This window comes from Peromyscus maniculatus, chromosome 8 (assembly GCF_049852395.1).
Source record: "Peromyscus maniculatus bairdii isolate BWxNUB_F1_BW_parent chromosome 8, HU_Pman_BW_mat_3.1, whole genome shotgun sequence".
NCBI classification, from domain to species: Eukaryota; Metazoa; Chordata; class Mammalia; order Rodentia; family Cricetidae; genus Peromyscus; species Peromyscus maniculatus.
The window spans coordinates 101753030-101773916 of record NC_134859.1 but is presented as its reverse complement, the minus strand read 5'-3'; the positions used below and the strand labels follow the sequence as shown (position 1 = coordinate 101773916).

At 45.4% G+C, this 20887-nt stretch overlaps 1 long non-coding RNA gene across 2 annotated transcripts; it reads right to left on the bottom strand.

The window, feature by feature from the left end:
* Positions 1 to 7609: 7609 nt before the first annotated feature.
* Positions 7610 to 19637, bottom strand: LOC143274502 (uncharacterized). Of its 2 annotated transcripts, XR_013053121.1 has the most exons (4): positions 19365 to 19637; positions 9207 to 9285; positions 8289 to 8411; positions 7610 to 8023 (listed from the first exon to the last, which is right to left on the bottom strand). It is a non-coding gene; the product is annotated as an uncharacterized LOC143274502 (long non-coding RNA). The 2 variants fall into 2 exon arrangements; XR_013053120.1 differs by having other exon boundaries at positions 7610 to 8411.
* Positions 19638 to 20887: the final 1250 nt, after the last annotated feature.

The window sequence follows — 20887 nt, the reverse complement described above, 5'->3', positions numbered from 1 at the left end:
ATTGTTTGGGTAGACTCCGGGGATAGCCACAAGGTTGACATGGAAGGGCCCCATCAGAGAAGGGGACAGAAGAGCTGATGCTGAGCTCAAGGCTGTAGCTCTGAACAGGAGCCAGGAGCCAGGGAAGCTGGACATTCTCAGAAGCCAGGAAGGCAGGGCAAGCATTCATTCCCGACAATTCCAGAAGGAAGAGAGCTTGGCTCACGTGTCAGTTTTAGCCACAGAAACCTATTTCGGATTTCTGACCTCCTGAAACATAAAGTAACAAAGATGAGTTATTTTTAAGCCACTCGGTTAGTGGTAATTACAGCAGCCATAGAAACCGAATACCTCCAGCTTGCTGGTTGCGGAACCAAACTCCTTCTAGTTACTGTCGATTTCCTATCATTTGGAACTCCAGGGATCCCTGGCTGGTAGCCCCCACCCTGGAAGGGTGGACGACTCTCCTCAGAGCAGCCTCACCACGAGGAGGATCAGAACCTGCTTCTGCACCTATTGACCTTGCAGACTTGAAGGACCACAGGGGCAGAGTTGCCCCAACTTTTCTGTCTGTACATGTGGAATTCCAGTTAGAACCAGATGGTCTTGTCTTGCTGGGGCAGTGTAGTGGATTTTGTGTCTTTCCTAATTTCCTTCTGTTTCTGTGATAAACACCCTGACAAAAAGCAACTTGGGGAAGGAAGAGTCGAAGCGGCATACACAGTTCCAGGTTTCCATCCGTTATTGCAGGGAGGTCAAGGCAGGTACTGGAAGCATCGGTGGACTTCAGGAACAGGGGGAGAACAGCAAAGGCCCTCGCTTGTTTGCTTACAGGTAGCTTCCTCTACTCAAAGTAGGGAATGGTGCTGCCCACAGTGGACTAAGCCCTCTCCCATGAATTAGCCACAGGCTGTCTCACAGGGCAACCTGATCTACATAATTTCCCATTGAGTCTCTCTTCCCAGGTGATTCTGGGTTGTGTCAAGTTGACAGTTAATGCTAACAGCACAGGGGCTGTCTTGAGTTCTGGGTCCAGTCATGGCACGAGGAATATTGGGAGAGAGCCTGGGATTATGGGAGAATGTGTGTGGATGCCTCCCTCCCTGTGGCATCGTGGATGCCCAGAGAGAGCTACATCTCCTCGGGGTTGTTCTGTAGCTGGGGATGCTGAGGTGAGGACAGCCTATTTTGACCTGATGCTCCATGTTTTGACCCATCTCCTTCCACAATGCCTCCCACAGCCTTCCCCATGAAGCACATGTCTATGTGGAGATGCCTGGGGCTGCTTCTGAGATCTCCCTCTGGGGTGTCGTGTCAGAATGCAGAGACAGCCATCCAAGCTCCTAGACCTGATTGTTTTGACAGTTTTGCCAAATGACAAAGCAAAGACCCCCATTTGGTGATAAGAAAAGCAATATTGTAGCAGGGACGGCATCGTTCCGTTGAAAATCAGCGGTAAGTGAATTTGCATCCTCTTAGTAGTAAATCGTCTGGCTGTGCCCCCCTCCCCTTCAGCAATTGCAGGGATTTAGAGGCACTTGGGCCTGCTTTATTATTTTATGATAGAGGGAAAGAGAAGTGTGGGGGGGGAGGAGGCAGGGAGAAAGATACCCAGAGTTACTATGGGAAGTTTTCCTTTGAGTTTTTTTTCAGTAACTGAGCTCATGGCCAGGCTGAGGGAAGTATCCAAGCAGGGTGGGTGAATCACTGTCTGGAAAAAGAAATCGCCCTCTCTCGGTTCTGTGTTATGATTTAGAAGCCTCTGAAGAACGCTTGTCATGACATGCTCTCTAAAACCCTCTTTAAAATTCTGCTGCAAAGGCCCAGGGAGAAGATATACAGGCCTTTGTGGAGAGCGGGGAGAGCAGGAGACATGGGCAGAATGCTGCCAGAGGGCGGAGTGTTCCATGCAAATTTGTTTAAAGTCCCAGGTCAGTAGCTGCGGGGGAAGGAGCCCGCTTTATCCTTTTTAAGAATAAAGTGGACACTATCTCTTTTGCTTTGGAGAAGAGCCAGCTGTGGAATGCTTTGCATTCTCTGCACAGGAATGCCCTGGGTGACCCTCTTTCTCTCTTTTCCTTCTGAGCCTGGATGAAAGAGAAACCAGGCTGGGAGATGAAGGCGCAAGACACGTTATGAAAGAGGGCTGTGGGGCCTGTGAGTTCTCAAATGGGAACCACTGGACCAGAAACCGGCCAGCCTGGGAGAAAGAGAGTTCCTGGAGTTTTTAGGGTGAAAACCTGGGCTCAGGTATCTTCATCAGGCTGGGCTTGGCTACCCATCCCAAAGTGCAAAACAAAGTGTAGTGGAGAGAGGGATAGAGAAGGAGCCCAGTGACCCCAAGTCTATCTTTGGGGTATGGACGCAAGCTTTAGGTCTAAAGAGAGGAAGAGTTGGGGTGTGGAAGGGGCGAGAGGCAGTCCTGGTTGGGGTGTGTCTTGTCTGTCTTGACTCCAGTCCTGCAAGGTGAACGGAAGTCTTTACCGCTCCAGGGACCAGCTGATTTCAGGAGCTGAGAACTTTCGCTCCAGGGCTCAGCCTCCCCCTCATGCACACCTGTCTTCATCAGGGGGAGTCAGGGAGTGGCCTGTCCTATGGGCTTTTGTACTTTCTGGAAGCCAAAATGACTGCAGGTGGGGGACAAGGACATCTCTGTGGCTTCAACCTTGAAGGGGATGAGGTAGGCTAGGTAGACAAAGTGGGAACCTAAGACAAAGTGAAGGAGACAGTGAGGGGTGAGGGTTGGGAAGCCAGGCTTTCAGCACACTTTGTGTGTGTGTGTGTGTGTGTGTGTAGACCCAGGTGACGCTCAACACCTTCCCCTTCCCCTCCCCCTCCCCCCCTCCTCCTCCTTTTATTTTTTGGTAAAAGTGGCTTCTAAGCAGGCGTTTCACCAAAATGGAGGTCCTCCCCTCTTCCCCTCCCCTCCTCCTTCATCCCACCCCCTTCTCATCACCTTTCTTCCTTATCCCCTCTCCTCTTCCCTTCCTCTCTACCCCTCATCACTATTTTTTCTCTCCTCTTCCTCATGCCTGCACATCTTCCTGCACCCCATCCCTCCTCCTCCCCTCCCCCTCTTTCTTCTCCCTTCTTGTCTTTCATCTCTCCCTACCCCCACCCCTTTGGGACAGGTTCACACTATGTAATCCAGGTTGGCTTTGAGCTCATGATCCCCTGCCTCAGCCTCCCAGGTGATGGAATTACAGCCCATTTGGCTTATGACCAAAGTTCTTAACTCAGCCTTCAAGACTTCTTGGACTTGATTCCAAGCTTTCTTTCTGGTTCTTTCTATCACATGGTTAGAATGCTTTTAATTTCCAAGCTTCAGAACCCCACCATGTCAGGAGACATGGAGATAACAGAGCTGATGGAGGCAGAGGGCCACTCCAAAGCCTTCATGACAACCCTTGTTTCTTTAGTCACAGAAAGTCTTGCCTTTGTCCTCTTTGGAGGGCTCAGCTGAGCTCTTTGTACACACATTGTGTAACTGGCTACTTATACTATTGTCCCGGGGAATATCTGTGACAAAAGTAGCTAGCATTCATTTATTACTGTGTGGACACTGAGGACACAATCACTTGTCCAGTAGGAACAGAGTGAGGGGCTGGCAAGTGAGGTGTGTCCCCAAACTATATGTCACAGTCGCCTTACTTGTTTCACTTTAGTCCAGCTCCAGCCAACTTATGGTCACCTATGGTCACCCACGGTCATTCGATACCATGCACCAGATAGGTGATGAGCACAGGGGCATGGAGTCTGCATTCTCCACCCTTCGTACTTACTGATATGCTTTCTAGCATAGGCGGCCACACAGGCTACTGTAGTTGACACATGTCCTCTCTGGTAACTTACACCTCTAGAAGACAATCAAGGATCACTATAATGTCCACTTTACAGGTGAGGAAAATGGGGCAAGTTACCCAGAAAATCACAGCCAGCCAATGGAAGAAAGGCCAGTTCATTCCACCTCTTTTGAAGCCAGCCCATCAGACCAAGCCTCTGAGATATCTCATGCTCTGGGCAGGGTTCTCTCTGGATCTCCCAGTTGGACTTTTTGCTGGACTCTGTTGTGGGCAATAAGGATCTCTGTCTGGTTCTGACAGAGAATCCTGAGCCTGGTGTAGCCGTGATAGGCAAATGAACACATAATCAGCAAGCCCCAAGAGGTGCCAGAGAAAAAAAATCAGGAGCCTTCTGAGAAGCAGGGCTGCTGGGTAGGGTCTGGGTCCCATCTGTGCACCCCACATGGGACTCCTTGTGTGTGGTTCAGGAGTTGCTGACTTGGGTTCCTCAAAAGCATTAGACCCAGGGGAAGTGGGGACAGACATTTGGAGGAGCCTCAGCCACAAACCAAGTTGCAGCAGCTAGGGCCGGTGCTCTCAGCAGCAGCCAGCTGCGCACCCCCCATTCCCCTACCCTCCACCCCCAGGGCACCCACCTGCTGGCGGCTCCAGGCTTGTTTGCAGTGGCTTTTTATTGAATCTGACTAGTCTGGAAATAATTGCACTAATATTATTGACATTAATAGTACACCAGAATGTATTTATATCTTGCTTCTTTCTCAACTAAAATTTAATGTCATCACTGTCGCTGTGGGTGGCAGGCTGCTGGCTGGCTGCTACAGAGCTATGGAAGGTGTGGAGTTGGGAGGCATCTGTCCAGGGTACCACACCTGTCTTGTCTGGGAGGCCTTGAGTTTGAAGCCCGAAGCTTTGGCGGTTAAGTTTCCTGGCTGTGGTTTCTGAAGCTGCCAGTAGGGTGCGCCTTTACAGGTGGTGGTGGTGGTGGTGGTGGTGGTGGTGGTGGTGGTGTGTGTGGTGGGTGGGGCTGGGGGTTGATGGGGTTCCCATAAAGGGAAGGTGGGCTTTTTTTGAAAGGTCTCCAAGCTGATGCAGACACCCTGCTGGGTGGACAGCACTTCTCTAGCCCATCCCAGCCCCACAAAATGGGCTTGCCTGCTCTATGCCGCACCCTGGTGGGGGCCACTGTGTCCCTCTGCCCTTCCTTGGCAGTCCCACCCCTGCCAGCTTCTTTCTTGTCCCTGCTGTCCTTTCTTGTTCTTAGACAGGAAAGAAGAACTTGTCCTCCAAGCTCTCCCTCCCAGGGAGCCAACACCGACCGGCTGACTTGGTGTTTTATTCCAGCTGTGTGTGGAAGCCTTGAGTCTCCAAACCTAGACTCCTTATTATTCACTGGGTTTATTTTACAAGTCATTTGGGACTTAAACACAAAAAGGCTTCTTGCTACTTTTTTATTCTAAAGAGCGTGTAAAATGTACACATATGGTTTAAAGAAGAATAATAAACTAAAACACCCATACATTCACATCCACCGTGAGGAACGGAACAGTGCAGGGCTGGGAGAAGGCCCCTGTGGATTTGTTCTTCCTCATCTCTCTCTACTACTGGAGTTTCACACCAATTGCTTCCTCACCGCCCTTCTCCCCCTTTTAAGAAGTTTTCCTAGGTGTGCAGGTATTCCTAAACAACACATTAATTTAGCTCTGCCCAGCTTTCTAACTTCATGCTGTAAGGGAGCCTCACAGTTGATTTTTTTCCTCGCTTTGCTTCTTAGACCCTACAATGTATTTTGGGGATTCATGCATTTTTAATGGGAATAGTTGTGGCTTGTTCCTTCTCATTTCTAAGGAGTTTCCCAGGATATGAATATTATGTGATTTATTTGCCTTGTCTACTACTGGTGGAAATTAGGATCTGGGCAATTAGAAATGCCATTCTCAGCCTTCATTTGTAGTGTGGTTCTCAGTATGGTGACTTTGACAGCAAATGCAGAATTTCAGGGTCTGATTCCAGAGTGACCACATCAGAATTTGCATTATTTTTTAAGGTGTGCCATGAAATATTTATTTATTTATTTTTGGAGACAGAATCTCTCTCTCACGTATGCCAGGTTCGCCTTAAACTCGATGGGTAGCTGAGGATGACCTTGAACTTCTGATCCTTTGGAGTCCACCTCAGTAGTTCTGGAATTACAGATGTGCAGCACCATTTATGCAGCACTAGAGATTCAACCCGGGGCTTTGTGAATGCGAAGCAAGCATTCTATTGGCTGAGCTACAGCCCCGCCCCGGGGTTTGCATTTGAACACGGTTAGGAGCAAGCGAAAGTCTGGGATGCACCTGTGCCTGTTCCTGGAGGTACAGTCGTTGAGCCTGGGGGTAAGCACGCATTCTACTGTTCTTACGGTAGCTGGTTAGTGCTTTTCCAACATGGCTCTATCAACATCCACTCCACCCCAGTGGAGGATGAGGGGCCCTGTTGGTCCCCACCTTCTCATGTCTTGTGGGTGGGAAGCTGGATCTAGGTAGAATTTTCTTTTTTATTTGTCTATTTACCAACACAGGCCATCTGAAGCCAGTGTGAAGGATCTGGGCCCAAACTTAGGGGACAACCTAGGAGTTGCCACTATTTTCAAATAGTTATTGGCCCTCACACTTTCTGTCCTAGAAAATGGCAGTTTGTGCTTTTGCTCACTTTTCTTTTTCCTCCTCTTCCCCTTTCCTTCCCCTTCCCCCTCCTCCTCCTCCTCTTCTTCTTCGTGTGTGTGTGTGTGTGTGTGTGTGTGTGTGTGTGTGTGTGTATGTGTGTGTGTGCGCGCGCGCGCACAGGCCAGAGGTCAACCCATGTATTATTCCTCAGAAGCCATCCATCTTTATGTTTTTTAAGGATTTATTTCATTATTTTAGTTATCTACATATGCATGTGTATCTGTGTGGGAATGTGCACATGAGTTTAGGTGCCCACAGAGGCCAGGGAGGGCATTAGATCTCCTGGAGCCAGAATTACAGGCAGTTGTAAGTTGCCCAACATGATTACTGGAAACTGAACTTGGGTTCTTTCCAAGAGCAGTATATACTCTTAACCACTGAGCCATCTCTCCAGGCCTCACCTTGGTTTTGTTTGTTTGTTTGTTATGTTTTCTGTTTTTGAGACAGAATCATTTTATGAACGTGGAGTTCACCCAGTAGGCTAGGCTGACCAGAAAGCCCCTAGATCCATCTGCCCAGTGTTGAGATGACAAGTGTGTGCCACTGCATCTGGCTTTTTCCTGGGTGTTGGGGTCAAACTCAGGTCCTCAAGTTTGAGTGACGAATGCTTCACCAACTGAGCCGCCTTCCCGGTTCTCACTCATCTCCTTCCGAGCTGGTAGTCACAGGAGATGTTTTGTGTAGGAACTTTTATAGCTGTGTTCATGGGGCAGAGAGCAAGCAATACTTAAACCACCACTTCCTTTCCCCAGGAGCAGAGCAGAGCAAATCTTCTAACCCTTCTTTGCAGCCATGTTGGGACCACGTGAGGCACGGGAGTGAGAGGAACATTTGTTTGCTCTGTCCAGAGTGCTACAGAAGGCGTGGCTTAACAAACACGTATTTCCTCTTCTGTTCTGCAGGTTGGAAGTCTAAGAGTATGGAGCCAGCACGTTCTCTTCAAGGCCTCTCTCTTGACTGTGGATGCTACCCCACAGTGTGCCCCGATATGATCTTTTCTCAGGGCATGTCTGGGGCCCATTCTCCTCCCTCCCTCCCTCCCTCCCTCTCTTTTAACTTTTAATTAAATTAAATTAAATTTCATATATGAATATTGTATTTATGTCATTTCCCTTCCTCCCTCTCTGTCTTCTCCCCCCTTCTCTTCCCATGCCCACTTACTCCCTCTCAAATTCATGGCCTCCATTTCTTTATTATTGTTACATGTTATATGTATACATACATATAAATATATAAATACAGCCTGCTGAATCTCTCTTAGTGTCGCTCTTACATACATGTGTTTAGGGGAGACCACTTGAGGTTGGATAACCTATCTGGAGGCTCATCCTTGGAGAAGACTGGTTCTTCCTCTCTGAGCTATTGATTGACTGTAGCTCTCATTTAGGAGTGGGGCCTCGTGAGACTTCCCCCATCCATGTTGCATTATCATCTTGCAGGTCTTGCTTGGGCAGCCATATTGTTGAGATGTCCATCTCTTGTAAGGACTCTAGTCAGATTGAAGAATCTACTCATATGACTTCATTTCTCCTTAATCTGTCAATAAAAGTCATCTTATGTCTCTAATGTTCCCATTTCCAAGGTCAGGATTTCTTAAGCTATGGCGGGCTGGTCTTCAGCACATGAATTTGGGTCAATGTGTGTGGTGGGCACACATGTCAAGGCCATGGCAATAGTGTAAGCCCCTTCTGTTCCTGGAGGTTACAACCATCCCACAAGGTTTCCCCGCCCCCTAGGCTCATCTTGTCCTTTGGCAGTAACTCCAGAAACCACATGGTTTACGGGGCATAGAGGGACTTACCCTGGGTCCCTCTGTCACACTGTGGAGCTTCAGCTGCCTGCTGAGCTTCAGCTGCCTGCTGTGCGATGTAGGGAAAGATCCATGTTGACTGCACCAGGCTTTGGAGATTTTGAAATTTTCTGGCTGAAAAATGAAAGATCTATTTTATACCAACTAACTAGTTTTTGCCTTCGATTCAATTGATGTGTGTGTGTGTGTATAATTCCTTTGCTAATATTATCCCTATTTGCCTTTGAAATTAAGATTATGGTAGCCTTTCAGATGGTCTGAGGCAGGTGCCTTCCCCCCCTCAAGTGATCTGCAAGAGCAGTTCCTAAAACATTGGGTAGAAATTGCTGATAAATCATTGAAATGTGTGGATTTTTTTCTTCTTCCTGGAAGAGTTTTAGCTAATAATTCAATTTCTGTAAAGGTCATTAGCCTCTCTAGGTTTTCTCCTGCTTCTTGGATAAGTTGTATTTTTCTAGAATTTATCCATTTTGCCTAAGTTTTACAATTTATTGCTAAGGTTTTTTGGACTCCCTTCTCCTGGGTTTAAGCACTGTGGCTCTGGCAGTTTTTACACACACACACACACACACACACACACACACACACACACACACACACACACCAGTTTAATTCTTTGTATTACCTTCCGGACTCATCCCCAGCACTTCTTTGTTTGGCTCTGACTGATTTTGCAAGGAAATAGTCTTTTAAACAAATGTGTGTGTGTGTGTGTGTGTGTGTGTGTGTGTGTGTATACACATGCTTGTGTATATGGTCTTTGATCACTTGAGGCCTTTGTGTGCCTGTGTGCTTGCACACGCTGTGCACGTGTGTGGAGGCAGCAACCAGGATCTTCCTCACTTGCTCTCCATCTTATTTCCCCCTGAACCTGGAGCTCACCAGTTATGCTGGGCTTCTTATTCTTACCTCTAACATTTTCTGCTTTCATGAAGTCTATTCTGCTGGTGTCCTTTGGATTTTCTCAGCTGATGACTGCTTTCTGAGTCTGCATGCACAATGAAAATAGAAACCTTCTTCTAAATATTGCAAAAGTTACACCCTACAATGTTTACATGGAATAATTTTCAATTACTTATTTAGGACTCTCTCTCTCTCTCTCTCTCTCTCTCTCTCTCTCTCTCTCTCTCTCTCTCTCTCTCTCTCTCTCTTTCTCTGTCTCTATCTGTCTCTGTCTCTCTCATTGCATAGTTCAAGCTGATCTCCAACTTGTGATTCCCCTGCCTCAGCCTCTCCAGTGCTGGGATCATGCTTTATTCCTGGCTCAGATATAGAGATTTTGAAACACACACACACAAATTGTTTTGGAGACAGAGTCTATGTGTTCCTGGCTGGCCTGGAACTTGCTATGCAGACCTGCTATGCTCAAACTCAGGTATCTTCCTGCCTCTGCCTCCTGAAGGCAGCCTCTTCTCTGGAATTCTTTTTCAATTGTGTTTGCAGATTGTCTGTATTCTTGGTAATATTTTTGGGGTCTGTTTGATCAATTGCTGAGACCCATCTATTAAAAACCTTTCACTATGGTGGTGAATTTTTGTTTCTCCCTGTGGTTTGTCAGTTTGTATTTTATGTGTTCTGTGCTTCACTTTTTTAGTACATGCAAGTTTAGATTCAGAATGGATATACATATTTTTTTCTGATTAATTAAACCCTTTACTTTTACTAATTCTTTTTGTTTAAAAATCCAATTCATGGGCTGGAGAGATGGCTCAGCCGTTAAAGGCTAGGCTCACAACCAAAAGTATAAAAATCCAATTCATGTGATGTCTATACCATGTCAGCAGCAGTCTTTGCTTAGACTTTTCTTGCCATACCCACCACACTTCCCTGCTCTTCAGCAGCGCTGGCAAAAACTCCAGGGCCCCGTGTATGCTAAGCAATGGTTCTACCACCGAGCTCCGCCCTCAGCCCACTTGTTTTCTCTAACATTGGGGTTTAATCATTGAAATTCGGGTTTTCCTGTCCCCTCTCAACCATGTTGTCCTACTTTAGTCTCTATCTCTGTGATAAAAACATTCACCAAAGGCTACTTGGGGAAGAAAGGTTTATTTGGCTTACAGACTAATAGTCCATCACGAAGGGAAGCCATGGCAGGAACTCAGAGGCAGGAACTGAAGCAGAAGCCATGAAGAATGCTGCTTACCGACTTGCTCTCCATGGCTTGCTCAACCTGCGTTCTTATATAACCCAAGAACCACCTGCCTAAGGGTGGCACCACCCATGGTGGACTGGGCCCTTCCATATCCATCATTAATCAAGGAAACGCCTCACAGACATGTTCATAGGCCGGTTGGGGGGAGACCATTCCCCAGTTGAGACCCCTCTTCCCAGGTGACTTTTGTTTGTGTCAAGCTGACAAAAACTAGCTCATACACATGCTTAGAAAGATTTAAAAAACAAAACAGTTTTTTTTTTATTTTGTTATCTTAAATCAAATTCTAATTCCTCCCCACTTATTAATGATATTGGCATATCCAGGTTAATTTCGAGCACTTTTTATATGCTTTTTGTTGAGATTCCTTTTGCTTTTATTTAGAATGATTGTTTTGTTTTACTTTTGTGTTTGTGCATGTGATGATATGGATGTGTGTGCACATGTGTGCATGCAGAGGCCAGCGGGTGACATCAGGTATCTTCCTCTGTTATTCTTTATTATTGTTATTATTATGTTAATTATTATTATTATATATTGATAATAATATAAATTATATTATTAGCTATTATCCTCTGCTGTTATCTTTGAGACAGAGTCTTGGTTGCTCTTTCCCACCCCTACCTCTTTCTCTCCCCAGAGCTTGCCCGTTGGCCTAGGCTGGTTGGCTACCTTGCCCCAGGGTCTTCCGGTCTCGGCCTCCCCAGGGCTAGGGTTACAGGCACACTTCACCTGCTTTTGCTTGTTTGTTTTGTTTGCACATTTGGTTCCGGTGGGTCCTGAGGGCTCGAACTCGGGTCTCTGTGCTTGCACAGCAAGCGTGTTACTCACTGAGTCATCTTCACACTTCCACCTTAGTTCTTGAGCTGGAGTCTCCCACTAAACCCGGAGCTTGCCATTTTGACTAGAATGCCTGGCCAACAAACCCCAGAGACCAGCACTCCCCACCCTCTGGGTGACAGATGGGTGCTACCATGACCAACTTTAATGCAGGTTCTGGAGGATGGAAACTTAGGTCTTCCTGTCTGTGTGGCAAACCTTTTACCCACCAAGACATCTCCCCAGTACTGGCTATCTTAAAAAAAATTATTACCGTTTCATTTTCCTATCTGCTTGATGAATTATATGCTCTATGCCTATTTTAGAAGTTATTCTAGTTTGTATGCATACTTGACTTAATGAGGGTTAAAATTATGGAACACACTTCCATTCTTCTTGACTCATACAGGAATATTAATTTTGACCTCCCTTCCTGAATTATTCACTATTTAAAAATCCTCTGCTTCAGTTGATGCCTCATATTTTTCTGGTTCCTTGACACCAGCACCCCAATTCCACGGGGCTTAGAGGGGAGCTGTGTCCTTGCATGGCAGCAGCGATAGACACCAGCGTGTGACTCTTCTGTGGAAACGGCAGCTTCCTGGGATGTCCTGGGATGCATCCCTGGCCCCAACTGTTCTTCTTGGAGTTTTCTGTTCCTGTCATCAGTCTGCTTTCATAGTAAGGAGGCCCTGGCCTCCCCTAACGCTTGTTATCTATTATCTTAAGGTATCCGCGTAGTGTTATATCGTTCTTTCCAGAAATGCCTGAAGAACTTGCCATGTGATGCACATGGTTTTCTTCACAGGAGAGATTGTAAACCTCTTTAATTTCTTGAACAAATGTAAGACTGGCCAATTTCTGTGTCACTTTTTGAATGAGCTTTGATAATTTGTGTCCTTCAAGAGCTATGTCCATTCAATCCAGGATGCTGAAAGGTGTCCACGGTGTTTCTTTATCATCTTGCTAGTGTCTGTTGGATCCAGAGTGATGGCTCCTCCTTTATGCTCATTAGTGATCATTTTGTTTTCTCCGTGTGTGTGTGTGTGTGTGTGTGTGTGTGTGTGTGTTTATGTATGTGCATGTGTCGAGGCCAGGGGTCAACATCCAGTGTCTTCTTCACTTGTTCTCTATCTTACTTTTTGAGGCAAGACTCTCATTGAACCTGGAGCCCACTGCTATGGTTAGGCTGGCTGGCCAGTGCCTACCAGGGGTCTCCCTGCCTCTGCCACCTCAGCTTCTGTTGCTCCCGACTTTTTATGCAGGTGCTGGGGATCTGAGCTCAGGCCCTTTTGATTGCACAGGAAATACTCATATACTCAATACTGGGCCGTCTCTCCAGCTCCCAATCCTGTTTCTTCTTTGCTTTTCTCCTTATCAGTCTGGCTCCACACTGACCTTTACAGTGAGTTAGCATTGCACATGCCCAGCTGAGTGCACAATCTTCAATACTGTTAATTTCTGCTCTTTATTGTTCTCTTCCCTCTTAGGGTTTACACTGTTCTTCCTTTAATATATTTTTTACACATGTGCAGAATTGTTACATTCAAATTCATGTAGAGCAATAGCTACACTTCAAGTTATACACACACACACACACACACACACACACACACACACACACACACATAAATGAAATTAGGCGAGAAAACATCCAAGAGAGTAAGAGTGACAACAGTCAGAACTCCATACAACTGTCTGTCCCCAACACCATATGTGGGGACTCAGATAGAAAGCAACATTTAGTTTTTAAAAAAAGATTTATTTGTCTTTATTTTGTGTGTATGGATTTTTTTTTGCCCGATTGTATATGTATGTACCACATACATGCAGTGCCCTCAAAGACCAGAAGAGGGTGTTAGTTCCCGTGGAACTGGAGCTACAGACTGTTGTGAGCCACCATGTGGGTGCTGGGAACCAAATCCAAGTCCCTTTGGAAGAACACTCAGCCAGTGCTCTCAACCACTGAGCCATCTCTCCAGCCCCAAGCTATATCTTCTTAATCTGACTGTGTCATCATGTATGAATGTTTCAGAGCCATTACGCCAGAAATTTGTCTGATAGATTCATAGACTAAAGTTTTCTAGAAAAAAGCTAAGCCATTTTACCCAGGTTCTTCATGTGGGATTGATGCTCCATGGTTTCCATTTGGGAAACATAGTCTTGTAGCCCTGCCGAGACTCCAGTTCCAACCAGACTTTTTTGTTGGCACTACACAACGCTTTGAAGATCCTGAAGGGTCCATTTCTGAATCCCCATGAGAAGGAATTTCTTGGTTGTGAGTTCTGCAGATATGACTTACCCCAAATGTCAACTGGGGTTGGGTGGTGAGCTGACCCCTGCAAGGCTTTTGGAGAGGGAAGACCACTACCTTGTGCATGTCCACTCTAATTGCAATTTCAAGAGCTCTGGCCAGGGCAAAACCAGCCAATTTGACTGTTTCTTTGTTATCCATCTATAGCTTTGGAGGTCTTAAGTTTCTGTGAAGAACTCTTTGGGAATGACAGACACTGTCCCTGATGGATTTGGTGTAAGTAACTCAGTAAGTGGAGGAGCCAGGAGCTGGTCAGAAAGGGCAGATTTCAAGTACCTCTTGAGATCCACAGAAGGGAATTAATGAGCTGTAACCTGGGATCTTGCTGAAGCATATCTTGATAACTGGTTCTATTTGAATAACAAAGTTCTTTAAGTGGAGAAATTTCCTGGCTTGCAGTTCTAGGAACCTTTTCTTCACTCTCTATTTTAAATCTTTTCTTTAGAATTTTTAAATATTTATTTTTATTATTTTAAATTATGGACATGTATGTGTGTGAGAGTATGTATGCCCTGTATATTTAGGTAGCCATGGGGGCCAGAGGCATCAGACACCCCGGAAGCTGGAGTTACAGGAAGTTGTGAGCCACCTGACATGGGTGCTGGGGACTGACTTGGGTCCTCTGTAAGAGCAGCAGGTGCCCTGAACTGCTGGACCATCTTTCCATCCTCTGGTTTGATTTTCTTCACGGCCAGCTTGTGACCTGTAGTTTTGTGTCTACCCTCATATACAACTCTGAAAGTGCCTTCTCCAATTTTCTCTATTCTGGTACAGTTTCCACAGTCACTCAACAGGTTATAACAGACCCTGGTGTGCCACTCCACAGAGGCCAGGGCATCAGCTCCTAGCCTGCATGATCCTCCCTTGACTTCAAGAGCCCATTTTAAGGGAAGTTCTATTAATTAATTAATTAACTTATTTAGTTTTGTGTATGTATGTGTGTGGTGTGTGTCCATGAGTATACACCCAGTGCATGCACATGTGGAGACTACAGTATGGCATACTAGCTCTTGGGATACACCTGTTCCTGACTCCTGTCTTGGGTTTCACACACACACACACACACACACACACACACCCCTGCCTAGCTTTTGGCATGGGTGCTGGGGATTTGAACTCAGCTCCTCAGGAGTGCATGACAAGCTCTCTTACCCACTGAGCCATTTCCCTCACCTTTATCACTTTTTAAAACCAAACTTTAGACAATTTGAGACATTACTTCCTTCCTATTTGGGGTGGAATATTATAAATTTATCTTGAAGTCTTGTGTTTGCTACATCATGCAAATTTTAGTACGTGTGTGTTTTTTTATTCAGTTCAAAAATAGTTTGTAATCTCTCTGTGTCTTTCTCTAGGACTCATTAGCAGTATACTGCTTCATTTCAAATCTTTTGACTCTGTTACTGATATCTACATCCTTGTCTGTGGCTAGACGATGCATTTTGTGTAATTTCCATCTTCCCTAGTGCATCTTGTGGTCTAGAACATAACCCACATGCACTTGGGAAGAATATGCTATCGCTCGCTGGGTGCTCTCTGAACATCAGGGCACCGTCCGGTTGGTGGGAGCTCTTTGGGGCCTCTGTTCCTACAGGCTGTGTTTATTAAGTCAATCACTTGCTGGGATGGAAGTGTTGAGACTCCAGCACTATGTGTGGAATTGTTGACGTTTTTTCAACTCTCAACTGTCATTCCTGTGTATAGCTTGAGGTTCTGCTGTTAGGTACATCCTTTAAGACACTGATTCTCAACCTTCCTTGGGCTGGGACCCTTTAATACAATTCCTCATGTTGTGGTAACCCCCAACCATAAAATTATTTTTGTTGCTACTTTGTAACTGTAATTTTGCTACTGTTATGAATTGTAATGTAAAGATCTGATACCCAGGGTAGCTGATATTATGTGACCCCTATGAAAGGGTCATTTGACTTCCAAAGGGGTCATGACCCACAGGTTGAGAAACATTGCTTTAAGATGCTCATAGTGTCTTCATGAATTGATCCTCAACTATGAAGCAACACCTCTCTTTATCTCTGGTAATATTCTGCCTGTTAGTTTTACTACTTTTAGTCTAGTTACTTTTGTTACTTTATAGCAATTATAGTTGGGTTAATATAGTTACTTTTGTTACTGTACGTGTGGTTAGCGCAAGTCAATCTTTTCCTGTCAATACTCAGGCAGCTTATTTCTGCCTCTGTTGTTAAAGCGTGCCTCTGGGACAGCGAGAGGGCTCAGCGGGGAAAAGTGTTGGCCCTGAAAGCCTGACAATCTGGACTCAATCCCAGAACCCATGGTTTCGTTTTTTGTTTTTAAAACTTGATGTGGGGCTGGAGTGATGGCTCAGTGGTCAAGAGGGCTTGTTGCTCTTGCAGAGAGCCTGAGTTTAGTTCCCAGGTCACAACAGCTGCTTGTAACTCCAGTTTCAGAGGATCTGATGCCATGAACACCTGCTCTCATGAACACACACACACACACACACACACACACACACACACACACACACACACACACAATTAAAATAAAAAATCTAAAGGCTGGATGCAATGGTGCACATCTGTAATCCCAGGATTCCTATGGAGAGATGGAAGGTGGAGACAGGAAAATCAGAAGCTTGTGGGCTCCCTGGCCTGGAGTCTGCAGCATGAAATAACAAGAGACCCCGAATCAACCAGGTGCAGAAGAGAAGTGATGCCCCAAAGTTGTCCTCCGATCTCCACAAGCATACATACGCCCCCTTCATGTGTGCACCCCTCCGCATAGCAAAAGGAAAGCATACTCCTTATAGATAACCTAGAGTTGGGTCTTGATTTTAATCTCAATTCTCAGAATCTCTGCCTTTCCGGTGAGGTCTTTCAATTTATATTTAATGCCAGGATAGACGTGGCTTGATTTAAATCTTCCAAATTGTCAACTATTTTCTATTTGTTCCAGCTTTTCTCTTTCAGCACAATGCATGACTAATTTTATTTATTTGTTTGCTCACTTAGGTATCTCACTTTTTCTCCATTATTAGTTCCTTAGTTACTGTTTTTCAGAAACATCTTACTGATTGCCCAGTTTTCCACATACGTCTTTAATACCTGACAGTCTGTCTTTAAATAATAGCTTGTTAATAGATGCCTTGTGCAAGAGCTGTGCCTTATCTTGTCAATTTCTCCCTCCTATGGTCTGTGCTATTGGTGACATGCTTTTGCATATGTTATAAACCCCCAAAGACTGTTTGTATTTTTGTCCATAAGCAGGCAATTATTTTTAAAGTGACTAAACTGAGAAAATAACGTTTTAAATATTTGCCTTCATTTTTTTTTTCTATTTGGAGAACGTCTGTTTACTGTGTGCGCTCGCATCTCTGTCTGGTGTCATATTCTCTCTGCCTTAAGAACTCCTTTACAGCTTTGCATTCTCAGGGAGTTGGTAATTAAATTTCTCCGGTTTTGTTTGCCTGAGAATGTCTTTATTTCTCTTCGAGTTTTGAAAATTATTTGCATTGGGACTTGAGTTACGTCTATGGGACACAGTTTGATATGACATTCATATATATTCCAGTCTGGCTCTAGTTTTCAATGTACACACACACACACACACACACACACACACTTTCCTTATTTCTTTTGTGTTTCAGCTTGTGTAACTTCTGTTCAGTCACATTTAGCTATGTGGGGTTAATAATGCCAAGAGAAAAACTTTATCTCTGCTGCTTTTTAAAAAAAATCATTTTATTTTATTGGGGAGGGGGCGTGTTTGCTTACATGAATGTCTGCACCATGTGTGTACAGTGCTGGAGGAGGCCAGAAGAGGATCCCCAGATTAGAGTTAGAGATGGGTGTGAGCCACCGTGTGGGTGATGGGAACCAAATCCAGCTCCTCCGGAAGAACAGCCAGTGTTCTTAACCACTGAGCCAGCTCGCCTACTCCTCTGGTCACATATTTCCATTTTTTCTAGCGTTTCTGATCCAGTCTCGTAGTTTATCTCAACTGAAAATCTCCACCCAGTAGTACACATTTTCATCTCACTTGATCTTTTACAATTTTAATAACGTTTTAGTCAAAGGCTACAAAATTCCAGTTGATTTCTTGAATAAGTTCAAGAGATTTGCTGTGTAGCATTGTGAATCTAGTTAAAAATATTTTTCATGCTTAAAAATTGTTCTGATTTGTTTTTGTTTTTCATTATGTGTATGTATGTGTGCATGCCAGGGCACTTATCTGTTGAGATCTAAGAGGGCATCAGATCTCCCTGGAGATAAAGGCTCAGGTGGTTATAAACTGCCCAGCATGGATACTGGAAACCAAATTTTGATCCTTTGGAAATGCAGTATACACTCTAAACTGCTGAACCACCTCTCTAGCCTTGAGAATAAAATTTAAATTGTACACACACACACACACACACACACACACACACACACACACACACACACACGTGAGGCAACATGTTCATAGCTTGAGTCCATTCCACAACATAATTATAGTTTACAACCATGTTTGTTGGTGGGTGCCTGTAATCCCAGGACTTGGGATGTGTAAGCAAAAGGATCATGAGTTCAAGGCCAACCTTGAGTACACAGGAAATCTCAGGCTAGCTTGGGCTATGTGAGATCTCATTTCATCTCAAAGAAAGAAGCAAAAATATCCTATAATGCATGGTAAACACATTTTTATTTGTCATTCCAGTCAGAGTTGTGGGCACCAGGGGGAGTTGGAAGGAGGTAGTGATGGATAAATGCATGAAATTTTCAAAGAATAAATTTAAAATATTTTTTAAAACCAAATTTTAAAAGGTAATAAAGTTCTTACCTGACTTTTAGTTCTAACTTTAGGTTATATGTCTTATTCTCTTGGCTGTTTTTACCTCCTTTCAATAATTTACTTTTTTTTTTCCCCTTTCATGAGTCGAGTAATTTTTGAGTCAACGAAGACATTGTATTTAGAACAAACTAGTATGAGGTCAATCATCTTTATGCCTAGAAACAGGCATCTTATTTCACATCATTAATGTGGCCTGTGAGATGCACTTGGGTACTTTTGTTGCCATGGTTACTTCCTGTGGACCACAGGCTTCCGAGTTTCCTAGTGGTAGGCTACTGCTGCTGCCAGTTACAGTGGATGCTGGGATGCTGCAAGGTGTTTCTATGGGTTGGTGCTCCAGCTGGGCTTGCACAGGTCTTTGGATGTAGGGCTCCAACCTGGACCACCTGGACCTTGCCCTTCTCCAAACAGCTGACTGCCATTTCCTGGTTGCCCCTGCAGGTCAAGGGAGGGGATGGGATGTTCCCTGTTGCCTTGTCCAGCACTGATTGTAGGGAAGCCCCTTGTTCAGCCTTTTCAGCACGGTGGCCTTTGTCCTCTTCTTCTTCCTTCTCCTCCTCTTCTCTCTTTCTCCCTCTCTGTCTCTGTCTCTCTGTCTGTCTCTGTGCATGTGTATGTGTGTGTACATGTGCACATACGTTCATGTATACCCACTCTTGCCCATTCAAGCACCTACGAAGCCAGACATTGAGGTTGAGATGTCTTCCTCAACCACTTCTCCCAGCTATTTTTTTTTTTTAAAGACACCGTCTCTTAGTGGGCTTAGCACTTGGCTAAATCAGTTTGTCAGGAAGCTCCAGGGGTCTGACTGCCTCCACCCACCAGGCTCTGGGGTTCCAGGTACACAACACCATTCTCAGCTTCTCATATGGGTGCTGTACAACCCAGCTCTGGTCTTTATGATCACATGACAAACACGTTACCCACCATGCCACCCCAGCCCTGTCCTCTTCCGGTAGCTGACCTGCCTTACCTATGAGCTTTGTCTGGGGTGTGTCCTGTCCTCCCACAGTTGGGAGCCTCCAAGTGATGTCTTTAGACACCAGAATTGAACGCCATCAGCTCTTCTCCAAGTTCCGCTGCATTTGTCTTTTTATCTTTTCCCATCTACACCGAGTCTTTGCCAGTGGGTGAGAGGTCTGGCTCTCCTGCCCCAGACGCTAGCAGGAAGAATGATAAAAAGCGGGCAGAGGTCTGCACTGCCGTGTCCACCCAAATGGTGGCTGTTCACTTCTGTCTAGCTGATGGCCCGAGTCCCTCCTCCGGTGGCTCAAGGCTTTTGGTCATAGGAGAGAGAAGGATCATGGGAAATGGCTGCCTGTCCACTGCTCTCACAGCGGCAGCTGCTGATCAGGGCCACCACCCACGGTGGCTCCTTCAGGTGTCTTGCTTGGCCTACGGCTTTCTCGGGAGCATCTGCTAGCGGGTACTAGGAAAATTGCTATTAGTCAGCAGAAGTTTAGTGGATCAGATGCTACTTCAGACTAACGAGTGCTACCCTGCACGTGGCCTTCCAGCGCCTATGAAACTTCTGCTGCTTCTCTGTCCGACTCAGGCTCTAACAAAGCAGGTGGTTTGTGTCTGTCGCTTCTCTTTGGCGTTCAGGCTACTTGGTTGCCCTGGGGCTCATTTCAAGAAGAGCTGAAACCTGAAGGGCTTGGAAGATGGCTTAGTGGTGAAGTGCTTGCACTCAAGCATGGAGCTCTGAGTCGATTCCCAACACTTAAGTAAAAGACTGTGTGAGAGGACACCAGCTACAGTCTCAGCACTGGAAAAGCAGACAGGGGGATTCCTGGGGCTGGCTGGAATCTATGAACTCCAGGTCAATGAGAACATTCATCTAAAAAAAACAATAATGTGGAGAGCAATAAAGGAAGACAGTTAACGTCAACCTCTGGCCTACACATACACACATGTACATATACATGTGAATACATGTACACGTTCACACACATAATGATTCATTCAATTATCCAACCTCTTCTTGTTTGGGTGAGAGCAACTTTAGGGGAGGGACAATGCTCTACAAACTAGGAGGAGGGTGGCAAACATTGTTTTCAAGGCTCTAACCCTCCCTTCTGAAATAGCATCAGATTGCAAGCAGAGATGCCTCATGGGTAGAAAGTGGGAGATTCGGAAAACATTCTTGAAAGGTCTCAGCTATTACCGGCTTCGGCGCTGTCTCTTTCCTGTCTTTTCTATCATCTCCTGGAATTGTAATTAGACATATGCTTGATCTAACAGCCCCCACCCCCAGTCCTGACAGGATAAGTTCTAAGATCTCTGCTTGTGGTCCACAATATTGCTTAGAATTTTATGAGCATCCCACGAAGCAGGGAGGAAGTTGAGGTTCCCAAAGGGGGTTTGTATTGGTTTCTGCCACACTCTCCCAAGCTGAGACACTTTAAATTTAATTTTCTTCTTGAGGTCTTTTGGCCTACAGGCAGTTAGACTCATGGCCACAAAGTCGTGTCAAGAAATAGCTACTCTCAAGTG